Genomic DNA, 19,609 nt, shown 5'->3' with positions numbered 1-19,609 from the left:
CGCCGCGGCCCTTAGTGGTGGCTGTCGTGGCGCTTACTGGAAAAGAATCATAAATGGAGGTTTTGGGTTATGGAAACCCATATCTAAGGGCTCAGGAATGATTCTACTACCCAATTTAGTAAATTCAAGGTCCTAGAGGCTAGGACTTGGTATGGAAGCCTTTATCGGTTCAATTCTTGATTATTTTTCCTTGTTATGGTTTTCACTAGGGTGTACCGCTAGGCTCGAGAGGAAATGATCGCACTCAGGGTCGTTATATTTATGCGCTCAAGACTCGAGGTAAGAAAATTTTACCTAGTTTGAGATTAGGGCTTGATCCTCGGTTATTGAACGTGGTTACAACCATGCTTGAAATGTCTAATTAAACATGAGTAAATTGCATTGTGCTCTGCATTAAGTGATATATGCTTATCTGCTTGTATCTGATTGAAAAGCTCAACTTATAAGTTGTGGTAGCAAATAGTGTGCGGAATGCAGGTTGTTATGGTTGGACTAACCGGGAAGCGTGATATACGCTTATACGACTCTATAACCGCTTCAAATATAGTGCATGGTTCACGCTTGGCTAACTATATAACCGTTTAGAAAGAAATAATGCGATGGGCACATGTGTGGCTCTATGGTCGCTTAAATGGATTAAGTACTTGCATGAGTGTTATTATAAGTACTAAGCATGTTATTTCTGATCAGTAATCTATTGAATGACTTTTTATAACTGCATCTATGTTTTCTTGTGGAGCCTTGGCTCACGGGTGCTACGTGGTGTAGGTAAGGGCAAAGAGAAGCTAGACCAGCCATGAGTTGGAGAGCTTCGGGGGCAGAGTGTACGTATTGTCTTGCTCGACCACTGCGACCGAGATTTCTTGTTGGAACTATGGTTGAACCCTAATTTTGTCATGTAGGCTGGCCGTGTGTATTTATTTTGTAACTGTATCAGTTTATAAATTCTTTTTGGGATCCCGTGCACATATTTAAATCCTTTCAATGAAATGATTATTGTTTGACCAAAAATTTTAATAACTAGTCCTTGAGTTAGTCTTAATTACACTTCTTAAGTACAAATGACTCATTTAGCATGTTAAGCACGATTTAAAACATACAGTGTAATGGTCCTGAATTAGTAGGACGTTACAATTTCGAATAAGAGCTGCCAAGGTTTATTGGTTCCTAAAGATTGGATGAGCATGTTCATTAGCCGCTAAAGATAAGCTCGACTCAAGGTTTGGTAACTAATGATGTGACTAGGTCATTAATTGTTTAATTGACATATATATGCCTTATTTGCATGCTTGATTGGGGAGCATAAGATATACTGATGGGGCCTAGCCCTTGACTACTATGTAAATGATGAATATGTGCTTATTTGCACTACTATTGCTTGTGAATGTTAAAGAAATGCTTATTAGCACTATTATTTCTTATGAAAGATATTGAAATGCTTATTAGCATTGATGATGCATATGTATGCTTATTTATTTGGTTTTGGTGCTGGGTACCATTACCATTGCCTGGTGAGCCTAGCGTTGATTGTAGATATACTTGGAGAGTTATGCCTCCAAGGTGATTGGATTGACTAGCCAACCTCGAGATCCAGGATAGAGATGAGGACCGGGGTCAGAGCCCTTTGCCAATCCCTGATAACTAGCAACAAATGCTTGCTGAAAGGCAAGCCAAACTATAGAGACAAAAGGAGGAGATCCGCTTGTTGAGATAGAAGCAGGTTCGAGTAGGGAAAGTCGCGCCAGTTGTACCACCTGCCTTGGTACCAGTAGTAGTACAACTGCTAGAGGGTGAGAACAGATAGGAACCGTTATATGAACTCTTCAAAAAGCAACACCCTCCAACCTTTGAGGGAAGTTTAGATCCACTCAAGGCTGATCAGTGGATGAGTATGATTACCTCTATCGATATACTTTATGAGGGTAGTAGGTAACGAGAGAGTGGCCTTTGCCACCTATATATTTCTGGAGGATGCCCGAATTTGGTGGGAAATGGTATCCCAGACAGATGATGTGAATACATTGCGCTGGGAAGAGTTCTGAAACCTGTTTAATGAGGAGTATTATAATGATGTAGTTAGGGCTGCAAAAGCATATGAGTTCACTAATTTGGTGCTAGGCTCCATGACAGTGACAGAGTACGCTCTGAATTTTGACAGATTAGCCAAGTTTGCTTCGGACTCGGTACCCACATATGTAATGATGAAGGAAAGACTCCTTTGGGGGTTGAATGATATGATAGCCCGGGATGTCAAAATCACCTCTATACCTGGAGTGACGGCTTACACTTAGTTTGTAGAGAAGGCCCTTACTGTTGAGGGCGCAAAGAACAAGATCTAGCGTGAGAGCGCGGCTAGGCGGGATACTAGGAGAGTGTTACCTCCATTTACAGGATCTGGAAGGGGTGGAAGCCCTAGTGACCAGAAGAGAAAGACTGCATATATTTCTACAGCTTTATGCCATGACCGGAGGCCACTTGGTGTACATATTGGCTGCTAGGGAGGCAATGCCATCTGGAAGAGTGCCGAGCGAAGGCATGTTTCTTATGTGGTATATGTGGGCATCTCAAGAAGGACTGCCCAAAAGTGAATAAAGAGGAACCAAAGAAGGTAGATAGCTTGACTCCGGATCGAGTGTTCGCACTGCCGCAGTCAGAGGTTGAGGCTAGTCCCTCCCTAGTGAAAGGTGAGCTTTCTAGTGCTAGTACTTCTTATACTATGCTAATTGATTATGGTGCTACACATTCTTTTGTGTCTAGTAGAATAATTGATAGGTTGTATAGACCATGTGATTATTACGCTGTGGGGTAAGAGATGGGTCAGATCATTATTGGTAGAGGTTGATAGTAGAGAGTTATCAATGGATTTTATTGAGTTGGTTATGGACGACTTTGATATGATTATAGGTATGGACTGGCTAGCGAAGAATGGGGAAACCATAGATTTTAAGAAAAAGACGGTAACTTTTGAACCTGAGGGTGAGGACCCATTTGTATTTGTGGGTGCTATGAACGAACCCCGCATTCCTATGATATCAACATTGAGGGCTAAAGACCTATTTTTAGATGGTTTCATAGGATACCTAGCTAGTGTGTTTGATAACACTAAGTTTGTGCCAATTGGACCCGAGGAGGCCAAATTAGTAAGTGAGTTTTTGGATGTATTACTAGAAGATTTACCAGGGTTTCTTCCACACAGGGAGATAGAATTTGTTATTGAATTGGAACTGCGGACACAACCAATGTCTAAAGCACCGTACAGAATGTATCCAACATAATTGAAAGAATTGTAGGTATAGTTACAGGAGCTGCTTTATTTGGGATTTATCAGGCCTAGTTTCTCACCATGGGGTGCACCAGTTTTATTTGTGAAGAAGAAGAATGGTTCCTTGAGGATGTGTATTGATAACAGAGAGATGAATAATCTGGCTATCAAGAACAGGTATCCACTGCCAAGGATCGATGATTTATTTGAACAACTACAGGGTAGGACAGTGTTCTCAAAGATTTATCTTCGATCTGGTTATCACCAGCAGAGGATTAAAGATGAGGAAATTGCGAAGACAAGTTTTCACACGAGGTATGGGCATTATGAGTTTTTATTCATCTCATTTTGATTAACTAATTCCCTATCAAATTTTATTGATATGATGAACAGAGTGTTCAAAGACTACCTAGAGATTTGTGATAGTCTTTATCGAAGGCATCCTAGTTTACTCTCAGTCAAAGGAAGAGCATGAGCAATATCTCTAGTAGTTACTAAAGAAGTTGAGGGAGCACAAATTGCATGCCAAGTTCAAGAAGTGCGAGTTCTGGTTACCTCAGGTGACGTTCCTCGGCCACACTGTCAGTAAATATGGAATTAAGGTTGATCTGACCAAGACTGAGTGCTTTAGAGATTATAAGTTTCCTTGGATTAACGAGATAATACCAACGCTTCGTAGAAGGGTTCTCAAGAATCGCTACACCACTAACAGAGTTGACACGCAAGAATCTGAAGCTTTTATGCTCAGATAGATGTGAGAATAACTTCCAGGAGTTGAAGCGACGATTGATCACTGCTCCAATTCCAAGACTTTCTTCAGATCATGAGAAATTTTTTGGTATATTGTGATGCATCGAGAACAGGGTTAGGTTGTGTCCTTATGCGGGTTGGAAAGGTGATTCCCTGTGCATCACGACAATTAAAGGAATATGAACAACAGTATCCTACACATGATCTAGAACTAGCAGTGATGGTATTTTTATTTAAGGTGTTGCGACACTATCTATATGGGGAAAAGTGCAAGATCTCCACCGACCACTAGAGTTTGAAGTACTTATCTAGTCAGAAAGGTCTGAACATGAGACAGAGACGTTGGGTAGAGTTGATAAAGGATTATGACTGCAAAATCCTCTATCATCTAGGGAAAGCCAATGTGGTGGTGGATGCCTTGATTCGAAGAGGTCTGGGACAATTATTCAATTTGAAGCAGATTTCAAAGGAGTTGGTAGAGGATATGACTAGAGAAAGGACAAAGTTGGTGGTGGGCCAGTTAGCCAACATTACCTTGTAATCTACTCTTTAAGAGAGAATTAAGGAAGGTCAGTTCAACGATCCTCAGTGATGAGGCACAGAGGGGATGTCCTACCTGGAGTGGCTAAGGACTATACTGTTTCAGAGATGGTTTTGCGGAGGTATAAAGAGCTGATTTGTGTTCTGATGGATTCTACTATTAGAGGGGAGATTCTAGATGAATATCATACTACACCTTATTCGCTGCATCCAAGCACCACGAAGATGTATCAGGATCTGAAATCTTTATATTGGTGGCTTGGGATAAAGAAAGATGTAACTGAATATATGGCTAAATGATTGACCTATCTGCAGGTGAAGGCTGAACACCAGAGGCAAGTAGGGTTGTTACAGCCTTTAGGTATTCCCGAGTGGAAGTGGGAAGACATCAGTATGGATATTGTAGTGGGCATACCTAGAATGATGGGGCAACACGACTTGATATGGGTGATTCCAGACAAATATACCAAGTCGGTCCGTTTTCTGCTTGTGAGGATAAATTTTATAGTAGATCAGTATGTTGAGTTGTATGTCAAGGAGATTGTACGTCTCTATGGGTGTCCAAAGTCTATTGTATCAGATCGGGTCCCCACACCTTTACTTCCAAGTTTTCGGGAAGCCTACAGAAGGTGACGGGTACTAAGTTGAAGTTTTGTACCGCCTATCATCCTCAAACAGATGGACATTCTGAGAGGATGTTTCAGATATTTGAAGACATGCTGCGAGCATGCATTTTGGACTTTGAAGGGTCCTGGAGTAAGTATTTTCCTTTGATTGAGTTTGCCTACAACAACAGCTATCAATCGACTATTAGAGTGGCACCATATGAGATGTTGTATAGTAGGAAATGTTGATCACCCATCCATTAAGATGAAATGGGTGAGGAAATATCTAGGGTCCTAAAGTAGCTTAGAGGACCATTAAGTCTATTGAGAAGATTATAGCTCAGATGCTCGCTTCACAGAGTAGACAGAAGGTCTACAATGATTCTAAGCGTAGAGACATAGAGTTCTAGTTTGGGGATTATGTCTTCCTCTGTGTTTCACCTTTTAGAAGAGTGAAGTAGTTTGGGAAAAAAGGCAAGTTGAGCTTTAGGTTGGTGGGACCTCTTGAGATCCTGGAGAGGATTGGACAAGTAGCCTATCGATTGGCTTTAACCCCGTCGATGTCAGGGGTTCATCATGTGTTTCATATTTCCATGCTTCGGAAGTATGTGACAGATGCAACTCATGCGTTGAGTTATGAGGATCTAGAGCTACAGATAGACTTGTCCTATGAGGAGCGACCAGTACAGATCCTGGATAGAAAAGACAATGTCTTGAGAAACAAGACTATTCCTCTAGTTAAAGTACAATGAAGGAAAAACAAGGTCAAGGAAGCGACCTGGGAATTAGAATCAAACATGCAGGATCAATATCCCGAGCTGTTCATGTATATTTTGAGGGCAAAATTTCTATAAGGAGGGGATAATAGTAACATCCTAAAGTTCCTTATAAGGCTTAGTGCCTTGATTAGGGTGACGGGAGGGGATTATTGGAATATTGTGTGATATTATATGATTTAATTAAATATATATGTGATTACATGAATTTCATGAGTTATATGATAATATGACTGGTTATGCATGTTTAAGTGTATTAAATGTGCGTAAAGGCCCTATTTTATTTAAAAGGGGCATATTGTAATTTGACCCGCTAAGGGTATAATTGGGATTATATGTTATTTATATGATGGAGACCACATTATTATGTGGATATATTTGAGATCTTCGGCAGGAGTGGACTCTTTTGAGCAACATAGTCGTAAGTCACAATAGGGATAGGTACCCGACTCAGGGTGAGCATATGGGTATTTTGGTAATTTGGTAAACTACCAAGATTTATTGGTTAATGGAAATTAATTTGGTGAGTATTTGAGTTTGGTAGATTTAATTGGGAATTCATGGAAAAATTTGAGAATTAGAGGGAATTTTGAGAAAAAGACTTAAATGCCCTTGGGTTTGGTCAAGGGGCATTGGATTGGCTAGGGGTAAAATGGTCTTTTGACCATTAGACTAAGTCAATTAAGCCAAGTGCTGAGTATTTGGGGGCATACACGTATAGGCCTTACTCTCTCTCTTCCTAATACCTTCTTGAAGGGGTTTGTAATTTGAAGAACACTATGTTAAGACAACGGAGCTCATTTGATACATCTAAGGGATTTCTAGTTAAGAACTAGAGTGGATTGAAGTTAGGAGAAGTTAAGGGGTCATCAAGAAGCTGGGGTTCTCGAAATTCAGGGAGGTAAATGAGTTCCTCCCCCTAAAATGTCATGTTCTTGGTGTTCTTGAGAATGGATGTGTTTTGAATTTCAATTTCGTAATTGGTGCCCTTATAATTATTTAGAGATTGGATTGATGATGGAAATTGGTTTATAAACTTATTTAGAAGCTTCTTGTTGTCAAAATCATGGTTTTGAGTTCGTGATTTTTGGATTTGGAAAGAAAATGGAGTTTGAAGCTCAAATTGGTGATTTTGGGTTTCAGTGTTGTTTTAGTTGGCTTTTAGTGTTATACTTTATATTTATGTGTAGCTGGGACCATTTTGGTGGTCAATTCATGTTGAGATTATGTTTCAAAATGGATTTGGGATAGTTGCAATTTTTATAAAATCTCTGGTTTTTGGGGTTTGTAGAGTAGCTCCGCCGCGCTTGGGAAGAGTGTTGCGACCCACTTGAATGTCTTCGAGGTTGGGGGATGCCTCTGATTGACTTGGGTCCGTGGGACTTAATGGCCAGTGCCGCGGCGCAAATTCAGGGAAAATTCGTGTGGGTTCTTTGTCTAGTCATGTAATGACCCAAAATTGCTAATAGGGTTTAGCGCCTTGGTTAGCATGTCAGAAGGGAAAAATTGGTTCATATATGTGTTTAAATGGTTAAATGCATGACTATGTGGCATGCATGATTATATGAATATGTGATAAACATGTTTACAAGTATTTGATATGCATGTGGGCCCTTTATAGCTTATAAGGGCCTATTTGTAATTTTGGCCCGTTGAGGGCATAAATGTGATTATATGTGATAAATTGTTGAGACTGCATTATTTTGTGGATATATTTGCAGTATGTGACTCGAGACGGTCCTAGTGAGCGGATTAGCGAAATAGTCACAGCAGGGTTCGATACCCGGCTTAGGGGGGAGCCTAGGGTTATTTGTGGGAATTTAGAGAATATTTTGGGATTTATTAGATATTGAATAAGTTTGTGGTAATTAATTGGATACAATGGGATTAATTGGTAAATGGTAGGAACACTTGAGGAATTAGTGGGAACCTGGAGCGGAATGATCATTTTACCTCTAGAAACAATTAGAGGACTAATAGGCTTAGAAGGGCAAAAAGGACTTTTAGAAATTAAGAGATATACTCTGAAGTGTTGGAAGTAACCTGAAACTTTAGGAAACATCTCACATTCTCCCTTTCCCTTTCCCTCATGATTTCTTACTCTCTCTCTCTCTCTCTCTCTCTCTCTATCTCTCTTTATACTTTGAAGCTAAGGAGAAAGGGCAGAAGAACTTAGGCTCTAAGCTGGGAATTTTGGAAGGAAAATTGAAGGAGAAGGGCTTGAGGTGCTGAAGAAAAGGGGCTGGGACTTAGGCTCAAAGATTGAAGGCTGTAGCTGAGGATTTAATAGCTAATTAAGGTAAGGATTTTTGTTTAGTTTCAGTTAAGAATTCAGGTTTATAGAATTAGTTGATTGAGGTTCCTAGGTGATGAACTGTAAGTAATTTCAATAGATGTTGAGTTATAATATGCCTAAAGTATGTGATTTAAGGTCTTAAATTCATAGATAAGCTTGGTTTTTGATTGGGAGGTTTGTTAAGGTTAAATTTTAAGAAAATTGGCTGGGAAGAATGTTGTAGAAACCTAGAAATTCTAGGTGCGAGGAGGCACGCCGCGACCCAGCTTAGGGGCGCCGCTACCCGCATGCCCAGATGGCCCTGGGTGGCTTTCTATCTTGAAGGCGCGCCACGACCCTGGAGGGGCAAGTCATGGCCTGCCTCCCCCTGAAGCTTGAGGATTGAGTCTCTGACTTGGGGGCTCGTCGCGACCCTTAGGGTTAAGTCGCGGCCTACCTAGGGGATTTTTCCTTAGGATGGTTTCTAGGATAGGTAAGGCTCGGGGGTTCGAACCTAAGCACTCGGGACAATTTTTACCACTCGGTTTAGTAGAAATCAAGGTCTCGGAGGCTAGTTTTCTTTTCCTAAGTATTTATTTGGATTAGAAATTGATGATTACCCATTGACCACTATGACTAGATTTATTGCCAAGGCTCAGGACTGAGGATCGTGCTCGGGACCGTTCTGGATCCTTCCCTCAGAATTCAAGGTAAGAAATCTGAACCCCTGATTGGCTGTGAACGGGACTGAGATTCCCAATTATTGATTTATTGTACTATGTTCTTATAACATTGATGTGATATACAAGAACGACCGACCTAAGGGAGTCAGGGCTGATGGTAAGCTTACTGAGCGCGGCCCGGCCTAAGCGAGCTGGGGCCACCTAGATCAACAAGGGGGCTTGGCCTAAGTATGCCAACCCTGATTGTTTGAGAACTTGAGATTATATGTTTATCATTGATTATCTTAATATTCATACTTTGTTTTATGTTTGAATGAGATAAGCTTAATTGAATATTCTTATTGCTACATGTGTTTGTTGTTTTTGGTTTTCTTGCTGAGCCTTGGCTCACAGGTGCTACATGGAGCAGGTAAAGGCAAAGGGAAGTTGGACCAACCATGAGTTGGAGAACTTTGGGGGCGGAGTGTGCATAGTCAGCTGCTCGACTGCCACTACTGAGGGAAAGTACAGGGACATAGACCTAAAATTTGTATTTTTCCATTCGAGTGGCTGTTAATTGTATTAAAACTGTTGAAAATTGTAACTATCACTTATACCCTGTTTTTTTGGATCCCATGTCTTAAAAATCCGTCTTAATGAAAATTAACTATTTATGTTCAAAATCTTTTAACCCTAATCTAACGATTGACCTTAGGATCACATTTTTATTCAAATGACTTAATTAGCAATTCTTGCACTATTTCAACTACACAGTGTAATGGTCTTGGTTATCCAGGGCGTTAGAAGTCAGGTGCCTCGACCCTAAGTTGTGGCCGCGACGGCGCTAATTGCCGAAAATTAGAAATGGAGGTTTAGGGTTATGGGAACCCAAATCTAAGGGCTCAGGAATGATTCAACTACCTAGTCTAGTAGAATTCAAGATCCCGGAGGCTACGACTAGGTCTGGAATCCTTTATAGGTTCAATTCTTCAAGAATATTCCTTGTTATGGTTGTCACTAGAGTGTACCGCTAAGCTTGTGATGAAAGAATTGAACTCAGGGTCGTTATATTCATGCGCTCAGGACTTGAGGTAAGAAAACTACACCTGGACTGAGATTAAGGCTTGATCCCCGGTTGTTGAACGTGGTTATAAACATTCTTGAAATGTTTGATTAAACATGATTAAATTGCATTGTGCATAGCTGTATTAAGTGATAGATTCCTATCTGTTTGGAATTGATTGAAAAAGCTCGGCTTATAAGTCATGGTCGACAATAGCATGCGTAACGCAGGCCGTTATGGCTGGGCCAATGCGGAAGCGTGATATAAACTTACATGACTCTATAGTCGCTTAGAATATAGAGTGTGGTTCACGATTGGCTGGCTCTATAGTCGTTTCGAAAGGAATAGTGCGATATGCACCTGTGTGGCTCTATGGTCGCTTTAATGGATTGAGTACATGCCTGAGTGTTAGTTATAACTACTAAGCATGCTATTTATGATTTGTAATCTGTAATCTGCTCAATAACTATTTATAAGTACATCTATGTTTTCTTGCTGAGACTTGTTTCACAGGTGCTACATTGTGTAGGTAAGGAAATAGAGAGGCTGGTCCGGCCATGAGTTGGAGAGTTTCAGGGGCGGAGTTTACATATCCGCCCTTCTCGACCGCCATGGCTAGGATTACTTATTGGAACTAGGGTTGAAACCTGATTTTTTCGCCTAGGCTAGCCCTGTGTATTTATTTTTTAACTGTATTAGTTTATAAACTCTATTTGGGATCTCGTGTACACACTTAAACTCTTTTAATGAAATGACTTTTTTTTGAGCAAAATTTTTAATACCTAATCATTAAGTTAGTCTTAATTACACCTTTTAAGTCCAAATGACTCGTTTAGTGAGTTAAACACTATTTAAAACACACAGTGTAACGGTCCCTGGAGTAGTAGGACGTTACATTTAGATCCTGGAAGGAATTAGGCAAATATGTAGTCTACAGAATAGCCTTGCCCCAGCACTGGCTAGGGTTCATTGGGTCTTACAGGTATCAATGCTAAGGAAAGTGGTGTCAAATACGACACCTTTCTGGGTTAGGAGACCTTGAAATTTCAGCGTGATTTATCTTGTGTAGAGAAGCAAGTGGAGATCCTGGATAGAAAGGATAAAGTCTTATGGAATAAAACTGTCACCTTAGTGAAACTATTATAAAGAAATAACAACGTAGAGAAACAAATTCAGAAGTTAGAGTCAGGTATGCGGAACCGGTATCTCGAGATGTTCAAGTAAATTTCGAGGATGAAATTTCTATAAGGAGGGAATAGTTGTAGCATCCCAAAACTCCTAATAAGATTAAGTTCTTGGATTAGCGTGTGGGGAGGGAAAGTAGAAAAAATATGTGAATTATATTAATATATAATTGAGTATGCATGAATATGTGTATTAAACGTGTTTAAAGACCCGCTTTTGTTAGAAACTAGCATTTTCGTAATCTTGAATTGTGCATGAAAATGTGTGCTATATGCTTGAGACAACATTTTTATGTGAATATATTGGTGATAATTGGCAGGAGTGGTGGATTCTTTTCAGCAATTTTAGCAAAAAACTCACAACGGGGATAAAGACCCGGCTCGAGGGAGCCAACGGGTATTTTGGTAATTTCCATATTTTTGGGAATTGTTGATAATGAAATAAATTAGTGGGATAATTGTGTTTGATGGGTTTAGTTGGTAATTTGATGATTAGTGGAATTAGTAGTGTAATTTGAGGTTTAGTGGGAATTTAAGCCAAAAGACAAAAATTTCCTTGAGTTAGCTAAGAGGGTTAAGTGGAGGCAAGGGCGAAGTGATCATTTTACCATAAAATTAGAAAGAAAACAGTTAAGTGCTAGCAGCCCCTTCAATTTTACGTACAAGGCTGTTAGGATTAAAGCCCTAAAAGTATGTAAAGACATTTTATTAAATTAAATATAAAGAATTTTTTAATTATATTTGAATATTATAATTATTGTTTGAATTTATTATATGATATTATCAAGAAAATTCCTTATTCATTAATGAGAATATGATATTTTATTATTACGAGAGAATTAAGATCATATATAATGAATAAAATAGTCACTAACATATTAAAGTAATGAATCATTTATGAAAGGTTACTAGTGCGGTTTACTTAACATATGGGATGCAAGTGATCTAGATTCGAATTACTGATGTGGATAAACATATTAGTAAAGGTGTTATATATAATAGAGATTATATATGACATGACCAATAAGAATTAATTATCTTTATAAGCTTACCGTTTGACATAAAAATTTGACTCTTATCATAATAGATGATCATTTGCACATAATCTACATCCTGAGTACTCATGAACTCATGTTTGTCTTTCTTGGATCTTTTGGTTCACTTGTTGAGGTTTCTGAGGCTAATGACTTTTGTTTTGCAGATTCAATATCATGAATGGCTCGGAACATGAATTACAATAATAGAATCCATACTTTCTTAACGAATCGAATATTTGTAGAGTCCAAGAACTTTACTTAGCTAGTTAGATAGTAGTAGTAATAGTAATAGCTAGTGATAGTTGTAGTATTTTTATGACTGTGGATTTTAGGTTCAAGTTGGGATTTAGTTGGACAATCGTAGTAAAACTTGTAGATTTTCTAAGTTTAACCTATAGTCTAATAATATTAATTATAACCTAAGATTTGATTAATATGACTAATTATGAAGGTGATAATTATTATACTATAAGGTTTAGATAGACCCAATAAGATAGTAACACTTGCCATATGAAGGTTTAATGAGAAATTAAGTACTTTTGAGGAATAAGTTCATTAAAAGTAATATTTGAATATCCTAGGGTCTGCCAGCAGCTTTGAAATCGTTAAAGGACATAGTCAAGGCTGTTTACTCAATTTAAATTAGGCTGAAATAGTGTAATTACGTGTATAATATTTTAGCGTATGCCGATATATCACAGCTCTAGGGGGCGATATATCGCCATACGGGGATACAAAAAACACGTAGCTTCGCACGACAACCTCGACGAGCCTCGGGCATATGAAGCCTGGCGATATATCGCCTATAGTGGGCGATATATCGGCCCATGAGCATAAAATTTGAATGATTTTGAAACCGAGCTCATTTCAATCCTTAACCTCTTGATAAGTCCAGAATCTTTCTGACTGAGCCTTCAACCTCTGCTGAGCGATTATTCAAATGTTTTTCAATTAAAAAGCCATTATTTTATTCAAGTTAAATGAAGATCTTTTCATTCTTGAACTCTATAAATAGGACCTAGTACCCAGCCATTTCTTCATTCATCAAGTTGAGTTCAGAGCCTACAAGCTGCTAGGATTACTTTAGAATGTTAAACACTTGGGTTTGGGTTATAAGCTTAATCATTATAAGCTTAATAAACACTTGGGAAGTAAGGTTTGTCGTATATTTCTGTTCGAGGTGTTGTTTGGTCATAGAAGCATTCAAGGTATTCCAAATTCTAGATCATTTCTGTATTGTTTCTTTAAGTTCTTATAGTTATTCTACTCAAAATCCTAACTTGTATTCTCTATTCTTGGTTAGGCATCTAAGATCTTGAACGTAAGATTCTTGTTGGTAAGTATCATTTAGATGGTTAGTTATTCTTTTCATCTCTATTCCTTAGTATACTCACCTCTCTATTATGGTATTTAGGAGTGTTCCAAAATCCCGACATTGTTCTCATCATCCCGGTATATTGGTAATGAAAATAGGATAGTTTTATATGCTTATGTGTTATGCTAATATGTTATGATAAGTTATGCTATAGTATGTTATGTTATGTTATGTTAATTTCTTATGTTTCAAGGTTATGATTTACCCTACCTCAGATATTAGACAGGGGATGTAGATGGGTTATCATAAACCTACCATGCGATCTAACCTACCTCAGATATTAGGAAGGGGAAGTAGATGGTTTATCACATGTTTTTAATGGCCATTAATAGTTTCGTCTTATATGAGGTATGTCTTTACAGATACATGTTTATAGTTTATAGTCTATGTGTATGTACATGTTTCATGCTTGTAGTAGATTTTCCTTGCTGGGCATTAGGCTCATTCCTTTATGTTTAATATGTGCATGAAAATAGCTATGGCAGTGGGAAGATTCTTGGCAGCTTGGGGATGTGAGCGTTCGATTCGAGGATGAAGTCGCTTCCTAGTCTTTTAAAAATTATGCTTTATATGTATTTTCCACACTTAATTTTGTAACCCATTTATTTAAAGTTATATTATGTTTTTATTTTAAAAAACTATGGGATCCCATATCCTACTTTAAATTTTATGTAGTTTAACATTTGTTTTACAAGGTTTAATGAAGTTATGATTATTTCACTTGTGAGTTTTTTTAAGATTATTATAGTAGTTTCTAATGGTCCAAGTTTAGATTAGTTGGGTCGTTACAGTTGGTATCAGATCAACAGTTCATCCGCATGAAGTTCTCCTCGATACACACACTCAAAGCTCCGAATCTGACCGCCAAGTAAGTATGTATGATTATAGTTATTATGTTTATATGCATAGCTAACAAGTTTAGTCTTTATGTTTCAGTTAAGAATGAACGGAGCATTAACCTATGGGGATATCCGAGACATTAAGGCTTTAAAAAGAATTAGAGAACCGAGAAACACCGTAGGAGTGCTAGAAAGAATAACTCAGAGGCTAGTTTTGTTCCACAGAGAAATAGGTCATCTCCAAGAAACTAAGCAGATCATGATGAGAGCAACAGAGCAATATGTCTTAGTAATAAGATTATTTAGAGATTATCGTACCATAATTGCAGCCTTAGAGGAGATATGGGAGACAATGCATAATGAAGATGAACTGCCTATAGCGATGAGATATTATTTTCTCTTAATTAGGTTCACTTCAAAAATGGAGTTTCAGTTTACAAATGAGCAAAAGCATAGAATTTTTAAGAATCTTCCTCAAGGGAATTTTGAGGCACATGATAATGAGGACTATGAGGAGATAGAAGATGATATACTAGATGAAGGATCGGATATAGAAGATCCTGATTTTTAGAATAGTTAGTTTCATTGTTTGTTTTAATTTATTATTTGTTTTCTTTTATGGTTGTAAATAGTGAAAACTTTATTTTTCCAAATTAATATCAATGTTATCTTGTTAACATGTATGAGTTTGATTTCTATTGCAATCATAATAAATAATAAATAAAATAAATAATGACTAAGTTCAGTGAGGGTGGATACAAATCAATGAACCAAGTTTCTATATTGAGAGTTAGGGGGCCATAGTAGTGGGAACGATTTTACTGATCCCAGCCCTCCCTCAATATGGTTAACTTTGGAACAAAGATGAGTTTCGAGCCTGAGAATTAAGTCATATAAGATGATTAGAAACAAACTTAGAAAATAAAGATGGCTTGTTTTTCTAAGTATAGAAACCCACTCTAAATACAAAAGAGACTTATATAATTTTCATAAAAATTCATAATCAATAGGTCCGAGATATGTTTGTTTAGATTAAGTTTTTGCCTTAGAGCCTATTAGGGTGAAGTTCTGACATGTTTCTCTCAACTGTTAGAACTCTGTTGCGATGTCGCTCCGAAGATCTGCTCGCACCAACAGAAACGCCTCTAACGTTGTTCCAGTGAACAACGAAGCCCCTCCAGATTGCAAAAGGGGAATGCGTGCTACTGCCAGCCGCAACGTGTCGCCGCCACCAGCTGACAACACTATGGAGATCACCAGACTGTGACAACAAGTCGAGGAACTATTATAGCAACAGTGACAATAGGCTCGGCCCCAAACTCAGCCTCCGCCTCCGCCGCAGCCACAGCCGCAGCAATTGGCCTCAGCACCCCAACAAGTTGGTCCATATGGGGGATGGCCAGTGGCGAATTATGCGCCGTATCCAGTACAGCACATGGAGCCAGTTTATGAGCGGTTCTGTAAGCATCATGCTCCGAACTTTGAAGGGACTACAGACCCCTTCGAGGCAGAAGAGTGGCTCAGGAACGTTGAGCACATGAACCTCAGTAACGCGGACCGCATATCCTGCATTTCGTCTTTGCTCAAGAAGGATCCCAGAATATGTGGGGACATGGTCCAGCAAACGCATGATGTTGCCGCCATGACTTGGACTCGATTTGTGGAGCTGTTCCACAAGAAGTATAACAATTCGGTTGTACTCGCTTCAAGAGTAGAGGAGTTCGCTGGCTTGAAGCAAGGGAATTTATCAATGGCAGAATATGCTCGGCAGTTCGACCGATTAGCTAAGTTCGCACCGGAAATGGTTCCAACTGACTATCTAAGGGTGTCTAAGTTCGTTAGAGGACTTCGACCGAAGATCGAGCTAGGGGTTAAGCTAGCAAACCCTGCTAACACTACTTATGCCGATGTTCTAGAGACAGCAATAGAAGTAGAAAGGCTGCAGGCTAATGTTAGTAAAGAAGAAGCCAGTAAGCTTGAGCCTAGACAGCAGGGTCAACCTAAGACTAGTCGGAACAATAACCATAGCAGCAGTAATCAGTCCAGCCACAACAACCACAATCAGTCCAGTAACAACAACAATAACGGTCAGAAAAGAAGGCATCTTGACAACAAACAGTCCGACAACGATAAAAGGGCACGGATGAATAATGGAGGTAATAGATTGGGTTATGTAGAATACCCACCATGTGCTAAGTGCCAGAAGAAACATCTGGGTGAATGTCGGGCAAACACCAAGGGATGTTACAATTATGGTCAAGAAGGACACCGGAAGAAAGACTATCCTCAGCTCAAGACAGAAGGGAAAAAGGAAGACAAGATGGTTCCTGCCAAGGTCTTCGCCTTAACCCAAGGAGAGGCTGATGCTAGCAATAAGATGGTCACAGGTCAGGTTTCTATCCTTAATAATATATGCTATGGATTATTTGATTTGGGAGCCACTCATTCATATATCTCGTTAGGAATGATAGAAAAACTAGACAAACCTTGTGAAAGATTTAGAACTAGGTTTGTAACCGAGTTGCCTTCGGGCAAAGTAGTTCTATCATCACGTAGAGTACGAGGCGTACCAATTAAGATTGAGGACATAGAACTAGAAGGAGACCTGATAGAACTGGAGATCAAGGATTTCGACGTAATACTAGGCATGGACTGGCTAGCACAGCATGGCGCAACCATCGATTGCAAACGCAAGAAGGTGACGTTCGAGACTCCTGACGGCCAGAGACTATGTTTCATGGGACAAGCTTCAGGATTATGCACCCCGTTAGTATCATCTCTCAAAGCTCAAAGGATGATAGAAAAAGGATGTCAAGCATTCTTAGCCAGCATCACAAATGTGGTAAAGGAAACACCACTTAAGGTTGGAGATGTTCGCATAGTAAGAGAATTCCCAGAGGTATTTCCTGATGACTTACCAGGACTGTCGCCGACTCGGGAAATTGACTTCACGATAGAATTAGTACCAGGAACCGAGCCTATCTCAAAGGCACCATACCGGATGGCACCTATGAAACTCAAGGAGTGAAAGACGCAGCTGCAAGAACTCCTAGACTTGGGTTTTATTAGGTTGAGCCATTCGCCATGGGGAGCACCAGTGCTATTCGTGAAGAAAAAGGACGAAAGTATGCGGATGTCCATAGACTACCACGAGCTGAATAAAGTAATGATTAAGAATAAATACCCGCTACCTCGGATTGACGACCGTATTTTCAAAGATTGATTTACGGTCTGGGTACCATCAGCTAAAGGTACGGGGAGAAGATATTCCTAAGACAACTTTTAGAACTCGTTATGGGCATTACGAGTTCTTGGTTATTTCTTTTGGTCTTACCAACGCACCAGCCGCGTTTATGGACTTAATGAATAGGGTCTTCAAGGACTACTTAGATAAATTCGTCGTAGTGTTCATCGACGCCATCTTAGTATACTCCAAGGATGAAGTAGAGCACAAGGAGCATTTGAGGTTGATTTTGTCACGATTAAAGGAGCATCAACTCTACGCCAAGGTCAAGAAATGTGAGTTTTGGCTTTCGCAAGTGGCGTTCCTCGGGCACATTATATCCAAGGACGGAGTTGCAGTAGACCCATCAAAGGTAGAGGCCGTTAAGGATTGGCCAAGACCGAAGAACGCATCTGAAGTAAGGAGCTTTATGGGATTAGTAGGTTATTATAGGAGGTTCCCAGAAGGCTTTTCTAAGATAGCCACTCCGCTCACCAACCTGGCCCGGAAACAGCAAAGATTCAACTGGAATGATAGCTGTGCTCATCACTAGTACTCTGTGTACTGACACCCAACGATAAGTTCGTAGTCTACTGCGATGCGGCAAAGCAAGGGTTGGGTTGCATGCTGATGCAGAATGACAAGGTGATAGCCTACGCCTCAAGGCAACTGAAGGAGTACGAACAACACTATCCAACTCACGATATGGAGTTGGCAGCGGTGGTCTTTGCATTGAAAATCTGGCGCCATTATCTTTACGGAGAATGGTACGAGATTTATACGGACCACAAAAGTTTAAAGTACTTCTTTACTCAGAAGGAGCTTAACATGAGGCAACGCAGGTGGTTAGAGCTAGTAAAGGATTACGACTGCGAAATTTTATACCACCTGGGAAAGGCAAACGTAGTTTCCGATGCGCTAAGTAGGAAGAGTTATGGAAGTTTAGCAGCACTAGCTGGAATAGAAAATTCGTTGTAGCAGGAGCTGATCAATGCTGGAATAGAGGTAGTTATCAACAAGCTGGCTAATTTGTCTATCCAGTCAAATCTGCTAGAAGATATACGGATTGGGCAAGGGCATGACGACACTCTAGCAACACATATGGATGCAGTCAGAGAAGGCAAGGCCACATATTTCTCAATATCAAGTCAAGGATTATTGAGATATAAGGATCGGGTATGCGTACCAGATACTCAAGAGATTAAGATGGCGATTCTAGAATAAGCGCACAGTACCCCGTACTCAGTTCACCCAGGGTCGACCAAGATGACGCACGACATCAGGGCAATATATTGGTGGCCAGGGATGAAGAAGGACATAGCAAAATTTGTGTCTAAATGTCTATTATGCCAGCAAGTGAAAGCAGAACATCAGCGGCCTGCAATCTTATTGCAACCGCTTAGCATAATAGAATGGAAGTGGGGCGATATAGCTATGGATTTTGTGACAAGGTTTCCACAAACGAACAAGCAACATGATTCCTCTTGGGTAGTGATAGATAGACTAACCAAGTCCGCTCATTTCCTACCTGTTAAGACTTCATATACGACAGACCAATATGCAGACATCTATGTCCAAGAGATAGTAAGGTTGCATGGAATCCCCAAGACGATAGTGTCGCATAGAGGATCAGTGTTTATATCGGGATTTTGGGGAAGTTTACAGCAAGCCATGGGTACTAAGTTAAGTCTTTGTACAACTTTTCATCCTCAGACAGACGAGCAGTCCGAGCGTACGATTCAGATTTTAGAGGATATGCTATGCGCTTGTGTACTTGATTTCGGAGGATCCTCGAATAAGTACTTGCCGCTAATAGAGTTCTCCTACAACAATAGCTACCAGTCAACGATTGGGATGGCACCTTATGAGTTGCTATATGGAAGAAGGTGTCGATCATCTTTGCATTGGGACGAGGTAGGAGAAAGGCAGCTTCTTCGTCCTGAAGCTGTTAGAAAAGCTCAAGAAGCAGTAGCGCTAATTAGACAGCATATGCTTACTGCTCAAAGCCGTCAGTAAAG

Source organism: Humulus lupulus, chromosome 7, assembly GCF_963169125.1.
Source record: "Humulus lupulus chromosome 7, drHumLupu1.1, whole genome shotgun sequence".
Classification (NCBI taxonomy): Eukaryota; Viridiplantae; Streptophyta; class Magnoliopsida; order Rosales; family Cannabaceae; genus Humulus; species Humulus lupulus.
This window is presented reverse-complemented; position numbering follows the sequence as displayed.